The following is a 26116-nucleotide window of genomic DNA, read 5'->3' as shown; positions in this document are numbered from 1 at the left end:
AAGAAGAAGAAAGAAAAATATTACTTGAGATAGAATGTTTAGAAAGGTCAAAATATAAAAGATAATCTTGATCTTAGAATAGAAAATTATAGAAAAATGCAATAAGACAACTCTTAATACACTAAAACACCTTGTCAAAAGCCAGGGTAAATTAATGTTGCCAATGATGTTAAGGAGCTGAAACTTACTTTCTCCATTATTTGTTTAGAGGTATTACCAAGCAGACTGCTGCTCTGAGTCCAAAATAATAGAACTTCTTAATTAATTGTTAAACATAACATCAAAGGCCAGATTTGGTGGCTCACTCCTGTAATCCCAGCACTTTGAGAACCCGACGCAGGAGGAGTGCATAAGCACAGGAGTTTGAGGCTGCAAGTGAGCTATGATCATCCCACTGTACTCTGGCCTAAGCAACAGACCCTGTCTCTAAAAAAAAAGAAAGAAAGAAAGAAATCTTATTTTATGGCTATATCTATAGTGGCCCTTTCCTCCCTTGAAAGCAGCTTCATTCTGTATTCCACATAGTGTGCAGAGCTGCTGAAATGTTTGCTAGGGGAATACATGAATTATATCAAATTCTTAAGTAGTTACTAAAACTTTAAACTAGTAAGCAATATGTAGTAGTATATATGACAATAGTAATATTAGAACTTTTTCTTTCTTTGCTTCTTTCTTCCTTTTTTTTGTTTTGTTTTGTTTGTTTGTTTTTGATTCAGGGTCTCACTCTGTCACCCAGGCTGGAGTGCAGTGATACAAACACAGCTTACTGCAGCTTCAAACTCTTAGGCTCCAGCCAGGCGTGGTAGCTCATGCCTGTAATCCCAGCACTTTGAGAGGCCGAGGTGGGCAGATCACTTGAGCCTAGGAGTTTGAGATCAGCCTGGGCAATAGTGAGAACTTGTCTCTACAAAAAAAAATTTTTTTTTTTTTTTTTTTTTTTTTTTGAGACGGAGTCTCACTCTGTCACCCAGGCTGGTGTGCAGTGGCCTGATCTCGGCTCACTGCAAGCTCTGCCTTCTGGGTTCACGCCATTGTCCTGCCTCAGCCTCCCGAGTAGCTGGGACTGCAGGCGCCCGCCACCACACCTGGCTAATATTTTGTATTTTGTTTAGTAGAGACGGGGTTTCACCATGTTAGCCAGGATGGTCTCGATCTCCTGACCTCATGATCTGCCCGCCTCGGCCTCCCAAAGTGCTGGGATTACAGGCGTGAGCCACCACACCTGGCCTGAACTTTCTTTTTGAATAATATTTAACAGTTCAAACTATTCAGCAGTTCAGACTTGCCTTTGCCTCAGTCAGATTAATGAATGCCCTGGAGTATTCTAGACAGTGTCCTCAAGATGAGCAAGGTAAACTTTCAGAACAGAAAAATACTAAATGCTAGGCCTAGGCAAGTGATAACATAATTGGTTGAGGCTTTTTTGACCTAATCGCAATCTGTGTATCAGCCTCTATCTCAATTATCTCCACAGAGTGTTTTGTTTTCAGGAAAGTTCCTAAAAACATTGTTGAAAGATTGAGTCTCCATCTTCAAGTCAGATAGGCTTTTTAAAAATGCATTATTACCCAGAACTTTGGGAGGCTGAGACAGGAGGATTGCTTGAGGCCAGAAATTCAAGACCAGCCTGGGCAACATGGCAAGATCTCATCTCTACAAAAAATGAAAAATTAGCTGCATAGGGTGGTGCATTCCTGTAGTCCCTGCTACTTGGGAGGCTAAAGCAGGAGCATTGCTTGAGCCCAGAAGGTGGAGGCTGCAGTGAGCTGCATTTGCACTACTGTACTCTACCCTGGGCAACAGAGCAAGACCCCACCTAAAAAAAAAAAACAACAAGAAGAAGCATTATGAAATAAAATTCAACCAAGTATGGTTATAGTTTTTAATTAAATACAAAACTTTCAAATATGAATTTAGAATAGCCAAATATAAACCAAATGAAATAAAGAGCCATGAACATCTGCTCTTTGTGGAAAGAGCAAATTGCCCTGGTATCTGCTTTGCCTTATCTGCCAACCAAATATTATGCCTCTCATGACATCATAATGCTTATATTAATGCTAATAATTATTATAAATATAAACTTTTAAAATTATTTTTAGCATTTTAAAAATCCAATATCTAATATGACCTTTGTGTTAACTCTGAGGGAGTTTGGAAAGGTACCATTCTTCTAACTTTATAGAAAACAGCAGATTTAGTTGTTACTTCCCAAATTTCACATACTTATAGGTAGAACAAAAACTCAGAATGCCAGCATTACTGGTATATTCCGATTACTGAAACCAGTCTGTCCACAGAAGTAGATGGGTGAGACTTGTGACAACTGATAGTTCTTTGAGTTATGGCACTAACTAATGTATGTCATTTAACACCTCTAAAATTCTTTTTTTATCTATATGAAATCAGCAAGTTGAAGTAGAATAAATATAAGGTGGCTTGCAGCTATACATTTTTTTGCTATGACTTGGATTCCAAATGGGTATGAGAGTTGTTCTCTCATAAGTCAACTAATGTACTATCATTATTTCCCCTTTTGTTTTTAAACCTTTTTTTCTTAGAATTAACATTTTCAAATTTGCATAGTCTTTAAATCTCTGGCTTGCCTTCTCTCCCCTCCAACAGCTCTGTAAAAACATCTCATGATACCACTTTCCACTCGGTAACACAAATAAAATTATATCAATTCCATTTTTTTTTTCATGAAGTCATCTCTCTGGAGCCCTCCATGCTCCCACTCCATTCTGGACATGCTGTTCAGTTGGCCTTCTGCACAGTTGCTTCTGTCTTGGTTTAGATTTCTTGTCTTCCTCTCTCTTAATTTACACCCTCATTTTGCTTGAACATATTCTGCTGTAGCTTTCTCTGAAAGGGTGAGTAAATGGAAAATGTGATACCATACATTCTAAACTAGCATGTTCTTCATTCACAATTAATTAACTGAATATAGGATTGTGGGTTGAAAATCACTTTTTATACCTAGAATTTGGAAGGCATTGTTCAATTGTCTTCAAGTTTCTGTAATTGGTATCCAGAGGACCGATGCCCTTCTGAGTCCTCTTTATAAGCAGTCTACTTTTGTTTTTTTTTTCTCTCTAGAAGCTTTCAGGTTCATTATCTGAGGTATAGTCTTTTTAAAATGTATTCTGGGCTTGGCACGGTGGCTCACGCCTGTAATCCCAGCACTTTGGGAGGCCGAGGTGGGTGGATCACCTATGGTCAGGAGTTCAAGACCAGCCTGGCCAACATGGTGAAACCCCATCTCTACTAAAAATACAAACAAATTAGCTGGGTGTGGTCTCATGCGCCTGTAGTCCCAGCTGCTTGGGAGGCTGAGACAGTAGAATCGCTTGAACCCTGGAGGCAGAGGTTGTGGTGAGCCAAGATCATGCCACTGCACTCCAGCCTGGGCGACACAGCAAGACTCTGTCTCAAAACAAAACAAAAAAACAAATAAAGTGTACTCTGATAGGTGCTCAGAAAACTTGTTCCTTAGTTTTGGGAAATGTTCTTGTATTTTTTATGTGAGTTTTCCCTCTTTAGTCTGTGTTCTTGCTTCCTGAATTCTAGTTGCTTCAATGTTAGGCCTCCTATGCCCATCCTTTTAATTTTTTAAACCTTTTTGCTTCTAATATTTATCTCATTTTACTATCTATGAGATTTCCCAAGTTTATCTTCTAAGTCTTATATCGAAATGTTTTTCTGCTGTTACGTATTTATTTTCAAAAAGCAATTTGTATGTATTTTTCAGGCATCGTTTTTTCTGTTTGTTCAATTTGGAGTTCGAGGCTTTCCTCAAAGCCTGATAATCCTTATTTGTATGTTTATATAAGAATAAGGCACTTAAGGCTGGGCGCGGTGGCTCAGCCTGTAATCCCAGCACTTTGGGAGGCAGAGGCAGGCGGATCATGAGGTCAGGAGATCGAGACTATCCTGGCTAACGCGGTGAAACCCCGTCTCTACTAAAAATACAAAAAAAAGTTAGCTGGGCATGGTAGCGGGCGCCTGTAGTCCTAGGTACTTGGGAGGCTGAGGCAGGAGAATGGCGTGAACCTGGGAGGTGGAACTTGCAGTGAGCCGAGATCGCGCCACTGCACTCCAGCCTGAGTGAGAGTGAGACTCTGTCTCAAAAAAAAGGCACTTAAAAGCTAAGTGGAAGCTATGTGCATACAGGCCAGGTGTAGTGATGGTGAGGCTTCTGTATTGTACAGTCAAGTGGCATCCAGGCTTAATATTTACTGAGAACCTCCATGTATCAGTGTCTATTGATCTTTTCTTGGGGATAGTTCAGTTTCTCTATGATGGATCCTTCAATTTCTTGTCTAGGCAATACAGACAGTCCCTGACTTACAATGGTTCGACTTAATGATTGTTCACCTTTACAATGGTATGAAATTGATACACATTCAGTACAAACCATAGGTCGAATTTTGGATTTTGATCTTTTCCCCAGCTAGCGATATGTGGTACCATACTCTCACACAATGCCAAGTAGCAACAGTGAGCCACAGCTCCCAGTCAGCCAGGGGATCATGAGGGTAAACGTCCATACTCTGCAGTGTACTGTAATTTTGCCCAACTGTAGGCTAATGTAAGTCTCCTGAGCATGTCTAAGGGAGGCTAGGCTAAGCTATGATGTTTGGTAGGTTAGATGTATTCAATGCATTTTTGATTTACGATATATTCAGTACGAAGGGGTTAAGACATGTCATCCATTGTAAGTCAAGGAACATCTGTATCAGCCTTGCTGCTGACATGCTAAAGCTAGACTAGGGAAGAGTGGTTAGAGATCTCCATTTAGTATTTGGACTGTTGCTTAACTCACTTTCTGTTCCATCTGTGAATACCTACACAAACCAAGCACAAGTATGTCCTGAGCCCAGAACATTCACTTTTGTCTAGAGACTATGTCTCCTACTGATATGGAAGAGAGTTGCCTGGCTATGCTGAGTAGGGATGGGACCTGGGAGTCTTTTGCATTCTCTTTGTTTTCAACCCTATGCCAGCCTCTTCTGGCAGTTCTGCTGAAGAGCTCTTCTGGAGTTTTGTGGGGCAAAGTATTTTGCTTCTCTTACATATCCCTCGCCTGTACGCTCTCAGGTATAATCTTTTCTTCTGTTTGTCCTGTCCTCATTTATTAATGCTAGCTTCATCAAAGATTGAGTTCTCGTTTCTGTTTTCTGTGTTTTGGGGTTATTTTTAGAACAAAGAGTATTCCAGTTGTGTATTACTGAGTAACAAATCACCCCAATATTTAGTGGTTTAAACTAAGAAAAGTCATTCGTATTGCCCACAGAGTACAGTGAGTGCCTTGTCTCCGTGTGATATCTCTCAAGGATCCCATCCATAGCACACCCTATGTTGGCTAGAATATCAGACTAGAAGACTTATTTCATTCTTTGCAGGGTTTTGATTTTAGAATTTTAAATAATGAATTTTATAGGCTTATTGCCATCTAAAAGCTCAATTCCAAAAACTAAGATCTTCTGGAATTTGATGAAGAATTCTTTATTTTATCCATATAATTTGAGCTCTTGAAGACTTTGACCGTTTCTTTTCTCAGTCTCTATCTACTGTTGGGGTAATAATCTTTTTCTTTCATCTCTTATGTCCCTGATTAGTTACTTTTTGAGGGGATCGTCTCTAATTCCACTTTTTCTTTGAGTCGTGGAAACCAGAATGCACACAATACTTCTGTTGGTTATGAGGTTTGGCTATTTTCATACTGTAAAGCCAATAATTAAAATCACTATTTTAAGATAAACTGTACATTTCTCAGTCCCTAATTTCATATTTGCTTATTTATATTGAAAAATCAAGTGAGCAAAATGTACACACATACTGTTTCATATTCTTTGTTAGAAATCATATACTATTGCCTGGTGCAGTGGCTCAGGCCTGTAATTCCAGCACTTTGGGAGACCAAGGCAGGCGGATCATTTGAGGTCAGGAGTTCGAGACCAGCCTGGCCAATGTGGTGAAACCCCATCTCTACCAAAAATACAGAAAATTAGCTGGACATGGTAGTAGTACTGTGTTTACCATACCATAATGTAGCAATATTTTCATCCAGGTTAATGCAATAAAAAGTGAAGAACTAGTTTTTTTTTCCTATATTTGCTTTGATTTGATTTTTCTTTTTTTTTTTGTTTTTTGTTTTTTGCTTTTTTTGAGACAGAGAGTTTTGCTCTTGTTGCCCAGGCTGGAGTATAGTGGCGCCATCTCAGCTGACTGCAACCTCTGCCTCCTGGGTTCAAGCCACTCTCTTGCCTCAGCCTCCCAAGTAGCTGGGATTACAGGCGTCCGCCACCACGCCTGGTTAATTTTTTGTATTTTCAGTAGAGATGGGATTTCACCATGTTGGCCAGGCTGGTCTCGAACTACTGACCTCAGGTGATCCACCCGCTTGGGCCTCCCAGAGTGCTGGGATTACAGGTGTGAGCCCCTGTGCTCAGCCTGATTTTTCTTTTCTTTATTCCTTTTCATGATTTTTTCACCAGTTTCCATCAATTTTGTGGCTTATGATAGATTTCAGTGGATGTGGATATAATTTTCCTTACATACTTTTTCCCAGTTTTAGATAAGTTGTATAAGATTTTTAATTTTTATTTGTTCATAGTTGTTTTGCAGTTGAAGGGGTGAGGGAGAACAAGTGGAAAGAGACTGTTTCTGGTTTTCCATGTTATAAATTATCTGAGAGAGTACTAATGTTTTAATTATTGTTCAATGGAGAGTTTCTTGCTATGGCTTGGCAAAGAGAAGATTTTTAATGCTTTCAATCATGAACTTGTCTTAGGCCCTTTGCTTATATTATGTTTTACAGATCTGCATATTTTTTAATTATACAAGTGCTTTTAGTAATAAGATTCTTACATTCCAGAAATATTATAAAGTAAAAAGTGAAAGCTCACACACCTTCTCCCCAGTGTAGGGTAATAATCACTGTATTCCAAACTGCTTTCTTTGCATACATAACTTTTTATAAAAATTAGAATCATACCATAAATTTTAGTCACAAGTTCCTTTTTCACAGTATCATAGACATGTGATACTGATGTTATTATAAAATTATTTTTTATTACAAAGTGATACATCTCATTGTAGAAAATTGGTGAGTGCCCTTTAGTCTTTTCTCTATAAATATTTATATACCTAAGAGTGAAATTATATTGTTTGTTGTTCCGTAGCTTGATTTGAATCTAAAAACATGAACATTTTTCCACGCCATCAAATATTTTCACCTTTGCTATAACGAGTTTTTTTCTTACTACAAAGTATGTTATAATGAAATGCTGAAAATACAAATAAAAAAGAAGAAATAGAATGTTCATCTAACAGGTGCATATATCTATTTTTTATAATGTATTTTTCATTTTCTTACTGGTTTACATATTTAAGAAGATGCTTTTTGTCATATGCTGCCAGTATTATTCCTTATTCCCAGTAGTTTTTCCATGTCATTTACTGGGTGTGTTTTGTTACATTTTACTTTTTTTAGACAGAGTCTCGCTCTGTCGCCTATGCTGGAGTGCAGTGGCGTGATCTTGGCTCACTACAACCTCTGCCTCCCAGGTTCAAGTAGTGCTCATAACTCAGCCTCCCAAGTAGCTGGGATTACAGGCACATGTCACCATGCCCAGCTAATTTTTGTATTTTTAGTGGAGATGGGGTTTCACCATGTTGGCCAGGCTAGTCTCGAGCTCCCGAACTCAAGTGATCTGCCAGCCTCAGCCTCCCAAAGTTCTGGGATTACAGGCATGAGCCACCGCACCTGGCCTGTATTTTCTTTTAGTACTTTTATGGTTTTATTCTTTCATGTTTAAGTCTTTAATCTATGAAAATATTTTTACATATGATATGATGTAGGAATCTAACTTTTTTCTTTCTTAGGTAATTAACTAATTGTATATTGTTCCAACACTATTTTCCAAGTGATTTTAATATGTTAGTTTTGTCTTATATTTTGTTGTTCTAATTTGCATCTTTTTTCCTATTATATTTTTATAAATGTTAGCAATGGTATATTAAAAAGATACTGGGTTCTTATTTGCTAAGCTATAACTTTATTGACATCTTTCTAGTCACATCTTATTGGTTATGATTTACAAATTCTTATAGTAATCAGTTTAGCAAAGATCCAAAGTTTATCTGACTTTATTGCTGGGATCTGCTCGTAGATAATGTGTATTTGGTAAAACCTCCAATTTGATAGAAGCAATAAAATACGGAAAAGTTGAATCAACTGTAGCTAAAACGGCAAATTAAGTAAAATCAATCAGTAACTATGAGTGGAAATTTAAATTTTAAGATTGCATGACAATGAGTTAGAAAATATGGGTTTTTATTTTTGAAGGTAAAGCCCTTTAGTAGAATAAGTTTATCAGCCAAGAAAGTAAAAACAAACAAAAAAACTTGGCTTTCATTGCTTTGCCATGTGCTCTCCAACTAGGTTAAATGGTGTGTGTGATTTTACTAAGAAATTGTTGTGGCCGGGCACAATGGCTCACACCTGTAATCCCAACACACCCAAGGCAGGCGGATCACGAGGTCAGGAGATCGAGACCATCCTGGCTGACATGGTGAAACCCCATCTCTACTAAAAAATACAAAAAATTAGCCGGGCATAGTGGCGGGCGCCTCTAGTCCCAGCTACTCCGGAGGCTGAGGCGGGAGAATGGCATGAACCTGGGAGGCGGAGCTCGCAGTGAGCCAAGATCCCGCCACTGCACTCCAGCCTGGGCGACAGAGCGAGACTCTGTCTCAAAAAGAAAAAAAAAAGAAATAGTTGTTATGAAACAATTTTATTTGCTTAAATTCCAGTCTTGACTAATGGTTGGATGTCGTAGTATAGATGTTTTAAGGGAAAAAAAAAGATGATTAAAGCATTTATTTGTATTCTGATTTATTATGATACCTGCTGTATTTTTGTTAGTACAATGTTGAGATTAGGCAGTATTTTTCCACTAAGCTGACTTCCTTTTGCTCTTGGCTTTCTATCATGTTTCCAGTAGATGTCTGTGAGAGGTACACATGAATGAATGTAGCTTCCTCTGACCTTGAGCAATTTTAGCATCATTTATAAAAGTTAGGTCTAGATAGCTGTTTATGTGCTTTGTGGACTGTTTTATGCAAGGTTTAATTATTCTATCTATGATCTTCTTTTCCTTCTTTGTTCCTGTGTTCTGTTAATGCTATCATCATCCTAACAATCGCTTTGGGCCAAAATCTGAGTCATCTGACTCCCTCCTTTCCTCCCATCCCCAGTAATTAATTCTTTAAGGCGTGTTGATTCTATCTCCATAGTATCTTATATGCCCTCTCTTCTCCCTTCCCACTACTGGTTCAGGCCTTTGTCAACCCTTACCTAAATATTGCCAGCGGCTTCCTAGTAGGTCTACTCTTTACTAGTTTTTTCTCCCAATCTTTTCCCACACAAAGTAACAAAAATAATTTTCTGAAAAATATCTCTACTTATGAAATGTTGCTGCTCCAAAATCTGTGATGGCTCCCACTGTGTATAGAGTGAAATCTAAACTATTTAACCCAGTTTTCTTCATTAGTTGGCCCCAACCTACAACTACTTCTGATTTCTCTTTAACAGTTTTTTATCCTCTGCATTGATGGTTTTCAAGTTGAACTTTAAAAAACTGCTAGAATACTCATCGAAAAGTGTGTGTGTGTGTGTGTGTGTGTGAGAGAGAGAGAGATTGGAGGGAGGGAGGGAGAGGGAGAGAGATTTCTTTTAATTAAAGAACTCAAGTTTTTAAGTTTAAAAATTACTGGCCTGATCATTTGGAATAATTTAACTTTTTCCTCCACCACTATGTGGTATTGTTCTTTTTCGTAACTTTGCTTAGTGTGTCATTTCTTCCTATCTGCATGTCTACTTTTTCAGTTTTCTTACCTTTCAATTTATGTGCTGCTGGCTTCTTTGTGAACTATTTTATGATTCCCTTCCTACCCCTACCTCACCCCCTTCACTCCTCTCAAATTGTCTCTGAATTCCTATCTCAGCCCAGCTATGTCTTTCTTGTGTCACTTATCACATTCTACCTTCTTTTAAAACTATTTATAGACTTTTCTTATCTCTCCAGGAGTCTGTAAATCCTTAAGAAGGGGGCTTAAAAATGTGTGTATTTTCAACAATGCCTGCCTACTGTTGCACATACTAGTCATGCAGTGGATACTTTGAATAGATGATGAAATAACAGTAAGAAAAAGTGTAGCATTACATGAAACATGTCCATTAATATTCAGTCTTATTTTGCTGTAAAATGTAATTGAACACCAGTAATTTTACAAAGAAAGGAATATTTTTTGCATCTTTGAGTTTAATAGTCATCTGAGAGCAATTGTCATCTGAAGATAATATAAAAGACACCAAGTTAAATGACTTGCAAATTTTTTTACTTTTTTAAATTTTTTTATTTTTTTAGATTTGCAAATTTTAATTCACATTGAGTAAAACAACTTTCGTAAAATTATATACTTTAGAAACAAATGAAGATTCTTGTGGTTTGTTTATTCTGTAAGCTGTATAACCAAAAAGAAAAATTAAAGATACTTTAGGAATAAAAGAATTTGAAAAATAGAAGAACTTATTTGCACGATGTATCCTGAAAAATTAGGGCAGCCAGTATTACTGAAATAATGGAGGAGTCCGGGAGTGGTTGTGGTATTTTTGTATTTAAAGCTTACACAATAGAGTAGAAATGTTGTGGTACATATTTACTTACAAGAATATGTTTTGAATAAGTTTACTTTCCTAAATGCCATCTGTTTTAGTGACCTGCTACTTGGATTCTTTCTCACAGTGTTAGGTTGCTGACTATGTGAAATTTCCTACTTCTTATTATTGCTATCAGAATAGGAAATTTAAAATTAAATCAGAAATGTAAAAGTCTTAAAACTTCACCTTTTCAAAGTATATCGGGGCCTGGCATGATGACTCATGCCTGTAATCTCAGCACTTTGGGAGGCCAAGGCAGGTGGATCCTTTGAGGTCAGGGGCTCAAGACCAGCCTGACCAACATGGTGAAACCTTGTAAAAATACAAAATTTTTTGTACTAAAAATACAAAAATTAGCTGGGCATGATGGCAGGCACGTGTAATCCTAGCTACTTGGGAGGCCGAGGAAAGAGAATCGCTTGAACCCGAGAGGCGGAGGTTGCAGTGAGCCGAGATCACACCACTGCACTCCAGCCTAGGTGACAGAGTGAGATTCCATCCCAAAAAAAAAAAAAAAAAAAAAGCTATTTTCATATCAATTAGCTTGTCTTTCTGTTGAGTATCGTTCATGAGTCTGCAGACCATTTTAGGTTGAATATTTCCCCAAAGGCTATTTTATAGTTTCTGAATTTAATCTTTTTTTAAGGGAACATCTTTAGGTTATATTTAGGACTACAGTAATTAATGTAATTAATAATCAATAATTGCTACCTACTCTGTATGTTGAAGCTAAATCCCTAAATTAAGTTTTAATACTAGTATCTTTTACCTTACTAATTTGTATTAAATTTAAGGCTGAAAAAAATCTTATTTTTTAGCTTTATAGGATCTTTGTCCTATTCAGAAGTTTCGAGTTATTTACATTATTTTACTAGTGAAAATATAAAACCAAAAAACAGTTTATCAGTTGTAATGGTAGTTCTCATCCTTATGGCCAATGCCTTTTTTTTAATGCAGTAAAACAAAATAGACATTTATCTAGCGAACATCCCTTTTCAAAGTACAGGGTCAAAGTGAAGGATTCTTTTGATAATGATAGAATATGTGTTTGATCATTTGAGTTTAAAGACTATGGGAAAGGAATTGATAAGATTATTTAAATACTCACGAAAGTGCTTTGGCATTCCACTAATGCTATTCTCTTTTAAGCACATTTTCCTATGAAGTGTGTGCAGTTGCAGTTGCCTACACCATGTCAATGCCTGCTGGTTTTTCCTGCTGTGAAGTTTTTCCTTTACATATACAGATTCATGAAAGAGTTTATGGTGTAGATGATCTGAAACTAAACAGGACACATTTTCATACACTTTAGTACCATTTGAACACTCTGGGTGTCAGTTGTTGCTGGGACCTGTTTTTGACTCTGATGAACCTTTACTGGTTGTGGTTTGTCTGGCCATCACATGACTTCTCTGAAAATTCCCCCTCCCCTTCATTTCCAGTAAACTGTTTGAGCAGGAGTGAGTCACAGTGAAACCAGCTTCCCTGTAACCACAGGGCTTGTTAAAGAATTTGTCAACGTGGACTCTAGAGGGTTTGCATTAAGCTTTGCAGTAACTGTTATGGTTTGTGTTGCGTCAGGAGTTCCACAGAAAAGCTTCCTGCTTGCAGGATCTCTTGCTTGTTTGCAAAGAGTTAAACTGATCAACTTTACCATAGTGAACATGAGAGACACATGTTAAACACACTTCTTTATCATTAAAGGCGTTGTCAAAACTACCAAGAATTAATGTAGTTTCTCTTTTCATAATCAACCAACCACACCCAATAATGTTTAGTTTTTGAAAAGGTGGGCCTGGTAGATAGTCTTTCACAGTTGGCTCATGGTTTTATCACAAAGTACCATCAAAATTAAGCAATTTTAAGTGGTCTTGATTGATTCTGTTACAGGATATTTTGACTATTGGTGCAGTTAGGTGTCGGTACCAAAGGTCACTTACTTGCGCTTTGTTCATCAAGAAAAGGTAGCACTTAGAGTAATTCTGGAGTTGTGATGTCTAAGCACACTTAGCATGATTTATAGTGGAATTCTTCATGCCCCCTTTTACTTACTTTCTCTAGAAGCATTTACTTTATTTTGAACTCTTTTGCTACCTCACTCTCAGACTTTAATCTTTCTCCCTTTTAATTTCTTCTATTTCTTTAACTCATTCCCATATTATCAACAAGGAAAGATAGTTGCAATGTGATGCAAGCTGTTAAATCAATGGCCAGTGGGAAACTTGTCTTCTCACCGTACATTCCCAAGTTCATTTCTTTTTACATGCGCATTTCTGTATTTAGCCTTGTTACCTTTAGCTAGACTTACTTATTTAAAAAATAAATTTAGGCTGGGCACAATGGCTCACGCCTGTAATCCCAGCACTTTGGGAGGCCGAGGCGGGTGGATCACCTGAGGTCAGGAGTTTGAGACCAGCTTGGCCAACATGGTGAAACCCCATCTCTACTAAAAATACAAAAATTAGTCGAGCGTGGTGGCAGGTGCCTATAATCCTAGCTACTCAGGAGGCTGAGGCAAGAGAATTGCTTGAACCAGGGAGGCAGATGATGCAGTGAGCCGAGATCGTGCCACTACACTCCAGCCTGGGTGACAGAGTGAACTTTGTCTCAAAAATAATTAATTAATTAATTAATTAATTTAGTGAAAACTTTTAAGCTCGACCTCCTAAAAATTACTTTTATTCGGCTTACACTTTTGTAACAAAATAGGAAAAACATTCTAAAAAATGTGGAAGCTAGTTATTCCTCACAGGAAAAAATATACAATAATGAAGTTTAAAATTGTTTATGTTCTAGCCATGCTGTCAGTCATCAAACTAAATTAAAAAAAATTATTTGTTTTGATGACAAAGCAATTATCATTGAAACCAGATGATTTTCAAATGAAAATACGAGGTTAATACAGTCCAGTCATTAACTATCATGCTTTTAAACTATTTAAGGTTTTTCTTGTTAGGTTGCTTTGCACATTGGAGTAGAAAATAGTTTTGGGCTGGGCGCGTTGGCTCAGGCCTGTAATCCCAGCACTTTGGGAGGCTGAGGCGGGCGGATCACAAAGTCAGGAGCTCGAGACCAGCCTGGCCAAGATGGTGAAACACCGTCTCTACTAAAAATACAAAAATTACTCGGGCATGTTGGAGGGCTCCGGTAGTCCCAGCTACTCAGGAGGCTGAGGCAGGAAAATCCCTTGAACCCGGGAGGCGTACGTTGTAGTGAGCTGAGATCCTGTCACTGCACTCCAGCCTGGGTGACAGAGACTCAGTCTCCAAAAAAAAAAGAAGAGAAAAGAAAATAGTTTTGGGCTGGGCATGGTGGCTCACGCCTGTAATCCCAGCACTTTGGAAGGCCGAGGCGAGCGGATCACCTGAGGTCAGAAGTTCCAGACCAGCCTGGTCAATAATGGCGAAACCCTGTCTCTACTAAAACTACAAAAAAATTAGCTGGGTGTGCTGGCGGGTGCCTCTAGTCCCAGCTGCTTGGAAGGCTGAGGTAGGAGAACTGCTTGAACCCAGAGGCAGAAGTTGCAGTGAGCCGAGATCGCGCCACTGCACTTCAGCCTGGGCAACAGAGCTAGACTCCGTCTCAAAAAAAAAAAAAAAAAGAAAGAAAGAAAACAATTTTGTGTTATGTCTGCTTGTTCTTTTCACTTCTACACCCGTTTGCAGATATGGGGGTGGAAAAAGCACTGGATAAGCATTAGGTTACCTTTGTTAAAATACAGTTGTTTTTTTTCAGGTTTGTGTTTCAAACACCTTTTATAAAATGCCTTTAGAAAGGCCCCTTTTGGGCCGGGCACCATGGCTCATGCCTGTAATCCTAGCACTTTGGGAGGCCAAGGCAGGTGGATCACTAGGTCAGGAGATCGAGACCATCCTGGCCAACACGGCGAAACCCTGTCTCTACTAAAAATACAAAAAATTAGCCTGGCGTGGTGGCACGCGCCTGTAGTCCCAGCTACTTGGGAGGCTGAGGCAGGAGAATCCCTTGAACCCGGGAAGCAGAGGTTGCAGTGAGCCAAAAAAAAAAAAAAAAAAAAAGGAAAAAAAGAAAGGCCCCTTTTGGCTGGGCGCGGTGGCTTATGCCTGTAATCCCAGCACTTTGGGAGACCGAGGTGGGCGGAACCAGTCTGGCCAATATGGTGAAACGCCATCTCTACTAAAAACACAAAAATTAGCCCAGCGTGGTGGCTCGCACCTGTAGTCCCAATTACTCGGGAGACTGAGGCAGGAGAATCGCTTGAACCCGGAAAGCGGAGGTTGCAGTGAGCCAAGATTGTGCCACTGGACTCCAGTGTGGGTGGCAAAGCAAGTCTCAAAAAAAAAAAGACCCTTTATTGAAACGTGGACCAACAGACTATTTATGCTTCTTTATTTTTGCTTATGAGTCTGTAAATAAGTAACATGCTAAATACAAACCCACCCTGTTTTATAACTGCTGAGTGCTTTGAGGGGTACATCAGAGTTTAATGGAAGACCTGGAAAGCAGAATAGCTATTATGTTCATTTCCTATTGCAAAGGTGCCTTTATTTCTAATTAGCCAAGATATTTGGTTTGTCAAGATTAATCTGCAGTTCGTTCTTTCTTTCTTTCTTTCTTTTTTTTTTGAGATGGAGTCTCACTCTGTCGCACAGACTGGAGTGCAGTGGTGTGATCTCAGCTCACTGCAACCTCCACCTCCCGGGTTCAAGCGATTCTCCTGCCTCAGCCTCCCAAGTAGCTGGGACTACAAGCACACACCACCATGCTCGACTATTTTTTTGTATTTCTAGTAGAGACAGGGTTTCACCATTTTGGCCAAGCTGGTTTGGAACTCTTGACCTCAGGTGATCCGCCCACCTCAGCCTCCCAAAGTGCAGGGATTACAGACATGAGCCACTGTGTTTGGCTCCAATCTGCAGTTCTTTCTTGCTTATTATTTAAGGAGATTTCTCTAAATACAGTCTCCTTCCCATTTTTGCTATCTCAGGTCTTACAACTTCAAAATATGACTATCATGCTTTTAAACTAAGGCCCTATGAAGAGATCTAAAGAAATGGGCATGATAATTCATTCAGTGCCCCCTCAAAAGTAGGGATATGGCCGGGCGCGGTGGCTCAAGCCTGTAATCCCAGCACTTTGGGAGGCCGAGGCGGGCGGATCACAAGGTCAGGAGATCAAGACCATCCTGGCTAACACGGTGAAACCCCGTCTGTACTAAAAAAATACAAAAAATTAGCCGGGCGCGGTGGCGGGTGCCTGTAGTCCCAGCTACTCGGGAGGCTGAGGCAGGAGAATGGCGTGAACCCGGGAGGCGGAGCTTGCAGTGAGCCGAGATCGCGCCACTGCACTCCAGCCTGGGGGAGAGAGCAAGACTCCATCTCAAAAAAAAAAAAAAAAAAAAAAAAAGTAGGGATATATTTTAGACTTTTTTGCCCCATTCCCTGACATGGGTCTGCATCAATTAACTTATCCAAATTTCTAAAACTTCGTATTTTTACTACTTGTAGTAAAGACTCAGTAAGTTTATAGCCCATCATATAAAGCAGTGCTTCCATTTTGTTTTAAGTTTACCTCTCTTAAGATATAAAGTTTGGCCAGGAGTGGTGGCTCATGCCTGTAATTCCAGCACTTTAGGAGGCCAAGGCGGGTGGATCACTTGAGGTCAGGAGTTTGAGACTAGCCTGGCCAACATGGTGAAACCCCGTCTCTACTAAAAATTCAAAAATTAGCCGGGCAGTAGTGGCATGTGCCTGTAATCCCAGCTACCGGGGAGGCTGAGGCAGGAGAATCACTTGAACCCAGGGGGCAGAGGCTGCAGTGAGCCATGATTGCGCCACTGCACTCCAGTCTGGGCAACAGGGCGAGCTCCATCTCAAAAAAAAAAAAAAAAAAAGTTATAAAATTTACACTCAAATTATTCTGATATTGTAAAATTTGTCAAATACTTCTTATCTCCTCTCATATTTTTCATAGCTGTATAGATTTCACTTAGCTTCCTCTTCAGCCTTTCTAGAGAATGTAATTATTCGCTTTTTATATCCAACAGCCCCCAAATCTCAATTGTTTTTTCCATGGATCTTTATCTAATCCTTTTATAGCTCTCCTAGCGTGAAATCATAACTGCGCATGATGAAAGTCACAACTGCACATGATTTTCCAGAGGCAATTGCCACATAACTGTACTCATTTTTTGTATTTCTAAAATCATGGGCCTGTTTAGCAATGCATTTTGCTGACATTTTTAATAAACAATTTAAGACTGCTCCCAGTTCCCTTTTTTTTTTTTTTTTTTTTTTTAAGATGGAGTCTCGCTCTTGTTGCCCAGGCTGGAGTGCAATGGCACAATCTCGGCTCACTGCAAGCTCTGCCTCCTGGGTTCAAACGATTCTCCTGCCTCAGCCTCCAGAGTAGCTGGGATTACAGGCGCCCGCCACTGTGCTCAGCTAATTTTTTGTATTTTTAGTAGAGACGGGTTTTAGTATGTTGGCCAGGCTGGTCTCAAACTCCTAACCTCAGCCGATCCACTCGCCTCAGCCTCCCAAAGTGCTGGGATTATAGGCGTGAGCCATCGGGCCCGGCTCTTTTTTTTTTTTTTTGAGACAGAGTCTCACTCTGTCACCCAAGCTGGAGTGCTGACTCCTCTGCCTCCCTGGTTCAAGTGATTCTCCTGCCTCAGCCTCCCTAGTAACTAACTGGGATTAAAGGCCACCACGCCCAGCTAATTTTGTATTTTTTAGTAGAGACAGGGTTTCACCATGTTGGCCAGGCTGGTCTTGAACTCCCGACTTCAAATGATCTGCCCACCTTGGCCTCCCAAAATGCTGGGATTACAGGCCTGAGCCACCATGCCTGGCCCCATTGTTTTATGTTTAAATAAGTTTTCCCCATTTTGTCTTACCGTTGTCTGTATTGAAGATGAGCTGCCACTTGCTTGCTGAAGTGTGCAAAATCTTTCAGTTTACTGTCATGAATTTAGCATCTCCTACTTTAGATATAATTTCAACTGTAGATTTGGAACTTAAACTCTGCATTTCTTTTTCCAGGGCCATTTATAAATTTGTTAAGATTGGTTCTATTGGCCGGGTGCTGTGGCTCATGCTTGTAATCCCAGCACTTTGGGATACTGAGGTAGGAGGATCACTTGAGCCAAGGAGTTCGAGGCCAACGTGGGCAACATAGTGAGACCCCCATTTCTAAAAACAAAAAAGTTAAAAAATTAATCATACATGGTGGCATGCACCTGTAGTCCCAGTTACTTGGGAGGCTGAGGCTGGGAGGATTGCTTAAGCCCGAGAGGTCATGATTGCAGTGAACTATGATGGCACCACTGCACTCCAGCTAGACGGCAGAGCAAAAGTCTGTCTCAAAATCAAAAAAAGATTGGTTCTACCTCAGAAAAGAATGTCACTGTTGACATTTCCCATAATAGAGAAGTTCCCATTTATCTTTTTCCTTTGTTTTCGGTCTCTTAAGTTTCCTGTCTCTGACAGTTTTGTGGAATTCCATACAGACTTAGTTTTCATAGCTTTGCTTGTTTAAGTCAAGTTATCTCGCTATTTTGACTTTTTTCTTTGTTTCTTCACAGACTAGTATTATTGTTATGTTTTATACATAGCAGATTGTCATCTACTGATTTTTTTTATTTCAGTTTGATCTAAATAATTATCAGATGAGGCTGGGCACGGTGGCTCACGCCTGTAATCCTAGCACTTTGGGAGGCCGAGGTGGGCGGATCACCTGAAGTCGAGAGTTCGAGACCAGCCTGACCAACATGGAGAAACTCTGTCTCTACTAAAAATACAAAATTAGCCGGACACATGCCTGTAATCCCAGCTACTCGGGAGGCTGAGGCAGGAGAATCGCTTGAACCCAGGAGGCGGAGGTTGTGGTGAGCCAAGATCGCGCCATTGTACTCCAGCCTGGGCAACATGAGCAAAAACGCCGTCTCAAAAAATAAATAAATAAATAAATAAATAAATAAATAAAATAATAATAATTATTATTATTATCAGATGAGTGGCTGGGCATGGTGGCTCATGCCTGTAATTCCAGCACTTTGGGAGGATCACTCGGAGCCCAGGAGTTCAAGACTAGTCTGGGCAAAATAGTAATATCCCCATCTCTTTTTTTTTTTTTTGAGACAGAATTTTGCTCTTGTTGCCCAGACTGGAGTGCAATGGCGCAATCTCGGCTTACCACAACCTCTGCCTCCCGGTTTCAAGCAGTTCTCCTGCCTGGTCCTCCCAAAATGCTAGGATTACAGGCATGCACCACCACACCCAGCTAATTTTCTAAATTTTTTTTTAGTAGAGATGGGGTTTCTCCATGTTGGCCAGGCTGGTCTTGAACTCCCGACCTCAGGTGATCCGCCCACCTCGGCCTCCCAAAGTGCTGGGATTACAGGCGTGAGCCACCATGCCCGGCCTCTATTAATTTTTTTAAAAATAATTTTGAAAAATCGTCATATGAGGAGTTACTGGCTTCAGACAGGAAAAAGAGAGAAAAAGGAAATTACTTGTATAATATATCCCTTTACTTATTTCTATGCAGTAATAAATCTTGCATACTCAGATATTTTTCCTAAGTGTCTAGAGCCCTTGTCCTTCTTGGGCTACAGAGTCCATTCTTATTTCTAGTAGGAGTTAGGCAGGCACCCCTCTGAGTTTGGATGCAAGCTGCCTAAGAATTACCATGTTTGTGTGTGTGTGTGTGTGTGTGTGTGTGTGTGTGTGTGTGTGTATGTATTTATTTATTTTTTTCTGAGATGGAGTCTTGCTCTGTCGCCCAGGCTGAAGTGCAGTGGCGTGATATTGTCTTACTGCGGCCTCCACCTCCTGGGTTCAAGCGATTCTCCTGCCTCAGCCTCCTGAGTAGCTGGAATTACAGGCGACCACCACGCCCATTTAATTTTTGTATTTTTAGTAGAGACAGGGTTTCACCTTGTTGGTCAGGCTGGTCTCGAACTCCTGACCTCGTGATCTGCCTCTCAGAGTGCTGGGATTACAGGCGTGAGCTGCCGCATTTGCCCTTTTATTTTATTTTATTTTATTTTATTTTATTTTATTTTATTTTATTTTTGAGACAGAGTCTTGCTCTGTTGCCCAGGCTGGAATGCAGTGGCACAATCTCAGCTCACTGCAAGCTCCGCCTCCCAGGTTCATGCCATTCTCCTGCCCCAGCCTCCCGAGTAGCTGGGACTACAAGCACCCGCCACCATGCCTGGCTAATTTTTTGTATTTTTAGTAGAGACAGGGTTTCACCATGTTAGCCAGGATGGTCTCAATCTCCTGACCTCATGATCTGCCCACCTCGGCCTCACAGAGTGCTGGGATTACAGGCGTAAGTCACTGCACTGCCTTTTTTTTTTTTTTTTTTTTTTTTGAGACAGAGTCTCACTCTGTTGCCAGGCTGGAGTGCAGTGGCAGATCTCAGCTCACTGCAACCTCTGCCTCCCGGTTCAAGCAGTTCTGCCTAGCCTCCCGAGTAGCTGAATACAAGCTCACGCCACCATGCCTGGCTAATTTTTTGTATTTTTAGTAGAGACAGGGTTTCACCATGTTAGCCAGGATGGGCTCAATCTCCTGACCTCATGATCTGCCCGCCTCGGCCTCACAAAGTGCTGGGATTACAGGCGTAAGTCACCGCACCTGGCCTTTTTTTTTTTTTTTTTTTTTTTTTTTTGAGACAGAGTCTCACTCTGTTGCCCAGGCTGGAGTGCAGTGGCAAGATCTCAGCTCACTGCAACCTCTGCCTCCCGGGTTCAAGCAGTTCTGCCTTAGCCTCCTGAGTAGCTGGAATTACAAGCTCACGCTACCACGCCTGGCTAATTTTTGTATTTTTAGTAGAGATAGGGTTTCAACATGTTGGTCAGGCTGGTCTTGAACTCCTGACCTCATGATCTGCCCGCCTCGGCCGCCCAAAGTGCTGAGATTACAGGTGTGAGCCCCCGCGCCCTGCATTTTTTTTTTTTTTTTTTAACGAAAATCTAAGTAGGGAGAGAGACAGAGGGAAAGGAAGCCACAGATACTGGCCAATTTTTTTTTTTTTTTTTTTTTTTTTTCTGAGACGGAGTCTGGCTCTGTCACCCAGGCTGGAGTGCAGTGGCGCGATCTCGGCTCACTGCAAGCTCAGCCTCCTGGGTTCACGCCATTCTCCTGCCTCAGCCTCTCCGAGTAGCTGGGACTACAGGCGCCCGCCACCACGCCCGGCCTATTTTTTTTTTTGTATTTTTAGTAGAGACAGAGTTTCACCGTGGTCTCAATCTCCTGACCTCGTGATCCGCCTGCCTCGGCCTCCCAAAGTGCTGGGATTACAAGCGTGAGCCACCGCGCCCGGCCTGATACTGGCCAATTTTAATGCTGGTAACTGGGCTGGAATAAGAAAAGGAGGGAGAGAGACCACTGTATGCTTGTGTGAACTTCTAAGAATAATTTACTTACTTTATATCTGAACATGGTAATAAATACTGGAGTCAGCCCCCGAGAAAGCCTCCTGAAACCGTATTTCTTCCATCTCATCTTTCCTCCTAGACTATACAAGAAATGTTTTATGTCTAGTAGGTTGTTTGTGAGTTTTAAGATTAGTAATCTTAGTGAAATAATCATTACAGGTGTAAATAACTACACAATTTCCTCCTAAAGAACAAGCATTCAGGAGAAGTAATAGCACCCATTTCTACCTTCTTGTGTTGGAGGATTTGTTAAAGTAATCATTGGCACTACAAGGCAGATTTGATAATTTTTTTTGAGACGGAGTTTCGCCCTTGTCGCCCAAGCTGGAATGCAATGGCATAATCTTGGCTCACCACAACCTTCTCCTGCCTCGGTCTCCCAAGTAGCTGGGATTACAGGCATGCGCCACCACGCCCACCTAATTTTGTATTTTTAGTAGAGATGGAGTTTCTCCATGTTGGTGCGGCTGATCTGGAGCTCCCGACCTCCGGTGATCTGCCCACCTCAGCCTCCCGAAGTGCTGGGATTACAGGCGTGAGCCACCGCGCCCGGCCTTTTTTTTTTTTTTTTTTTTTTTTCTTTCAGACAGAGTTTCACTCTTGCTGCCCAGGCTGGAGTGCAATGGCACAATCTCAATCTTGGGTCACTGCAACCTCCAGCTCCCGGGTTCAAGCGATTCTCCTTCCTCAGCCTCCTGAGTAGCTGGGATTACAGGCATGTGCCACCATGCTCGGCTAAGTTTTGTATTTTTAGTAGAGATGGGGTTTCACCGTGTTGGTCAGGCTGGTCTCGAACTCCCGACTTCAAGTGATCCACCCGCCTCAGCCTCCCAAAGGATCAGCTCAGCTCAGGAGTTCAAGACCAGCCTGGGCAACATGGTGAAATCCTCTCTCTACCATTTAAAAATTATAAAAATAAAAAATAATAATAAAATTTAAAACAAAACAAAAATCTCTTATTTTCGTTTTAAGATTGCACTAGTAATTGTGCTCATCATGAGGTCCGACTGAGTAGATAAAATAAATCAGGCAAGATATTTTACTTCATTGGGTATCAGATGTTTTTTGTCTCTTGACTTTTACTAAGCAGTATAACTTCAATTTAAACAATTTTGTCTTATACTCAGTTTTGTTTATGGTGATAGACATTATTATCATCATTTTACAGAAAAGATGAACAAACTGCGATTCAGAGAACCTAAAAGATTTAGTGTTATCAATGCTGTGTCATTTTGATATCATTAAAAACCATAGAATTGCTGGTGTTTGTATTGTTTCTCTCTATAGCACTTTTTATCTTTCTTGTTTTTGCTCTTTCTTGCTTTGTAGGTTTCATCCATCCTTCTTTCGTCTTCCCTTTTTACTTACTGCACCCTCTGCTTCCATACACATACCCTAAATTAGGTATCTCCCAAGGGAAAAAACTCGCCAGAACTCTTCTCATAGATTGTCAGCATGACCTACTCTCTCACCTCCTTGAGAATTTTGATGTTTTGGATCACCTTTTCTCTGAAGCCTTTCCTGACTGTCCTATTTAGTTTTCATCTCCTCCCACTAGAATATAAACTCCATGAGGTTCCAGATTGTTATCAGTGTGATTTAGTGTTGTATTCTCAACTTCTACAATATTTGGCATGTAGTAAACACTTGTTAAACATATACTGAATGAATGTATGAACGAATCACTATGTTCTCATCTTTGGATTATTTATTACCTTGCACATAGTAATTAGCAGGTTTATTCAGTTAAATTTAATTGCTTTTAAATAAGAATTCTGATTTCTGAAAAAGGTTTCAATTTTGTCTTCCCAAATTGAGTGTGCACAAAAAATACATTTTTTTTCTAAACAATTATCTCTGTTTTCCTAAGGAAATGGGAAGTAACTTTCAAAATGTTATGTTGTTTTTCTAAAACTTAGCATTTAAAATATTTAAAGCTATTCATTCCTCGTTTTCTTGCTTTAACTTATTCAATCCTCATGCTAATTCCGACAAACACACTCTTTAGAACCATCTGTACAAAAGGAAAATCATTTAGATTTTTTTTCAGTTGACAGTTATTATCAGCTGGCAAAATGGAAGCAGTATTAAGAATAATTTGATTTACAGTCACTTTTGGAAACTGGCACTGTCTACTACAGTTAAACATACACATACTGTATGATCCAGCAATTCCATTTGTAAGTCTATACTCACCAGAAGGATATGCCAGAAGACATGTACAAGAATGTTCATAGCAGCATTATTTATAGTAACTCAAAATTTCCTTCTTGTAGGAGATAGCTTAAAAAGGAAAAATAAGGCCTGGCGCTGTTGCTCACGCCTGTAATCCTACCACTTTGGGAGAGTAAGACAGGCGGGTCACAAGGTCAGGAGTTCCAGACCAGCCTGGCCAGCATGGTGAAACCCCGTCTCTACTAAAAATACAAAAATTAGCCAGGCATGGTGGCACACGCCTGTAGTGCGAGCTCCTGGGGAGGCTGACGCAGGAGAATCACTTGAATCCGGGAGCAGAGGTTGCAGTGAGCCGAGATCACGCCACTGCACTCCATCCTGGCGACATAGCAAGACTCTGTCTCAAAAAAAAAAAAAAGAAAAGAAAAATAAAAAGATTTTTTAAATAGTAGTTCAAAACTGGAAGCAACCCTAATGTCCACCAACAATAGAATAAATTGTGATATACCTATACAATGGAATAATATGTAGCATCTGCAACAAATTGATTACTGCTACAGGCAACAGCATGGATGAATCACCTGGACATAATATAATGTTAAGCTAAAGAAGCCAGACATAAAAGAGGACATACTGTATAATTCTACTTATATAAAGTTCAGGCCAGGCACGGTGGCTCACGCCTGTAATCTCAGCACTTTGAGAGGCCGAGGCAGGCAGATCACCCGAGGTCAGGAGTTTGAGACCAGCCTGACCAATGTGGTGAAACCCTGTCTTCACTAAAAAAATACAAAAATTAGCTGGGCATGGTGGCATGGGCCTGTAGTCCCAGCTATTCAGGAGGCTGAGGCAGGAGAATCACTTGAACTCGGGAGTAGGAGGTTGCAGTGAGCTAAGATCGCACCATTGCAGCCTGGGCAACAAGAGCAAAACACCATCTCAAAAAAATAAAATAAACTATGATAAAACAAATTTTTAAAATGAAGTTCAAAAATAGGAAAAGCTAAATCTGTGGTAATGGAAGCCAATGTTAGTGGTTATTTTGCAGGGAGTAATTACTAGGAGTGCCACCAGCAGGGTTTCTGGAGTTCCGGTAATGTTCTATATCTGGATCTCAGTAGTGGTTACATGGGTGTGTTGTAAATTTCCATTAAGATGTATATTTTAGATTTGTATGCTTTACTGTATATGTTATGCCTTAGTTTAAAAAACTACTCGTACTGTTCTCTCCTGCACCCTGCCCATGTAAATTTGGTAACAGAAATACATCTACACATCAAGAAATCCATTTAATCCTGATCTTGACCCAGAAATAGTTGATAGCTTCCTATTTTTGGCACAACACTCTGAAATGTGTGGTGTTCACAGTGGATTATATATTTCCTGTGTGTATACATGAAAAAAATTTGTGTTGATCAGTTCTCATGTAACTTTTGAAAAGTGTAATTTGGATAAAGCATCATGAGACCTACTACAGGCACAGCTGCCTCTAGATAAATGATGTTTTTACTCCTTTTTTTTAAACTGTAGCCAACAATACAAAATATATTGTACTTAGCAACCCAGAGCCAATTTGTGTGTAACTAGAATAAATGTTTCATGAAACAGTATTTACTTCCATTGCTTGTGAGGTCTCACCATTTTATTCTGTTCATTAAAACACAAGCTGTAAGGCCGGGCATGGTGGCTCAAGCCTGTGATCCCAACACTCTGGGAGGCCAAGGCGGGCAGATCACCTGAGGTGGGGAGTCCCAGACCAGCCTGTCCAGCATGGAGAAACCCCATCTCCACTAAAAATACAAAATTTGCCAGGGGTGGTGGCACATGCCTGTAATCCCAGCTACTCGGGAGGCTGAGGCAGGAGAATTGCTTGAACCCAGGAGGCAGAGGTTGCAGTGAGCCGAGATTGCGCCATTACACTCCAGCCTGGGCAACAAGAGCGAAACTCCATCTCAAAAGAAAAAAATAAAAATAAAAGGCAAGATGTAATTTGTTACCAACTAAATTTTCACACCACATTTTAATTTAATGAAACTGCCCTAGATAATATAAATATGAGTATAAACAGAAACCCAAACTGAATTTTGTTTTCAGATTTCTAGTTACATCTAGTTTTTGAGTACTTAATAAATTTAGCTAGTTGACAAAATAAATGTTTCTTACTGTTTCAGAGAACAGTCAGATTCTTCTTTGCTTCTGGTAGTTTTTAGTTATGCCTGCATTGATTTTGATAGATATGAGTACTTATGTTTATATTGCATGTTTTATATATAGTCTCTTCTTAAAACTTCTAAATCTCTAAGTTATTTTCAGAATAAAATATCCTTGCTTTTATGAAATGTGTTCATGTGATGTATTCTGCTTGCAGTATTATATAGAGTTTTGCCCTAATTTCTGATATATATAGAAATACCAGTGACCATCTCTGATTTTACAGTTGGCTTTATCTAACTGTGTAAGCCATCAGCTGGATGTTAAAACGTTTCATTTTCAGGAATAGTTATACAACTCAGTTCTCATCACTTTTTGTTCTTAAATGGGTTTGCATTTTGTTATCCAATATCTTATAGGTAGTAATTTAAAATTTATTAACTATTTTCTTTGTTTTACAATCACTTTATTTCAACAATATCCCTATTTTTTTGGTAATTCTAGAATTTATTTCCTAACCACAGTCTTTATCCCATGACCTTATTATATTATAATTCAACAACAATAAATAATGTGTGACTTAAAAATATGCTTCACTTGGCCGGGCGCGGTGGCTCACGCCTGTAATCCCA

General features: G+C 39.9%; 1 protein-coding gene across 3 annotated transcripts in view; it reads left to right on the top strand.

Moving 5' to 3' along the window:
* VMP1 (vacuole membrane protein 1) overlaps window positions 1-26116 on the top strand; it is a 133796-nt gene that overhangs the window by 66901 nt on the left and 40779 nt on the right. The window lies entirely within an intron of this gene.

This window comes from Nomascus leucogenys, chromosome 14 (genome assembly GCF_006542625.1).
Source record: "Nomascus leucogenys isolate Asia chromosome 14, Asia_NLE_v1, whole genome shotgun sequence".
Classification (NCBI taxonomy): domain Eukaryota; kingdom Metazoa; phylum Chordata; class Mammalia; order Primates; family Hylobatidae; genus Nomascus; species Nomascus leucogenys.
This window is presented reverse-complemented; position numbering and strand designations above follow the sequence as displayed.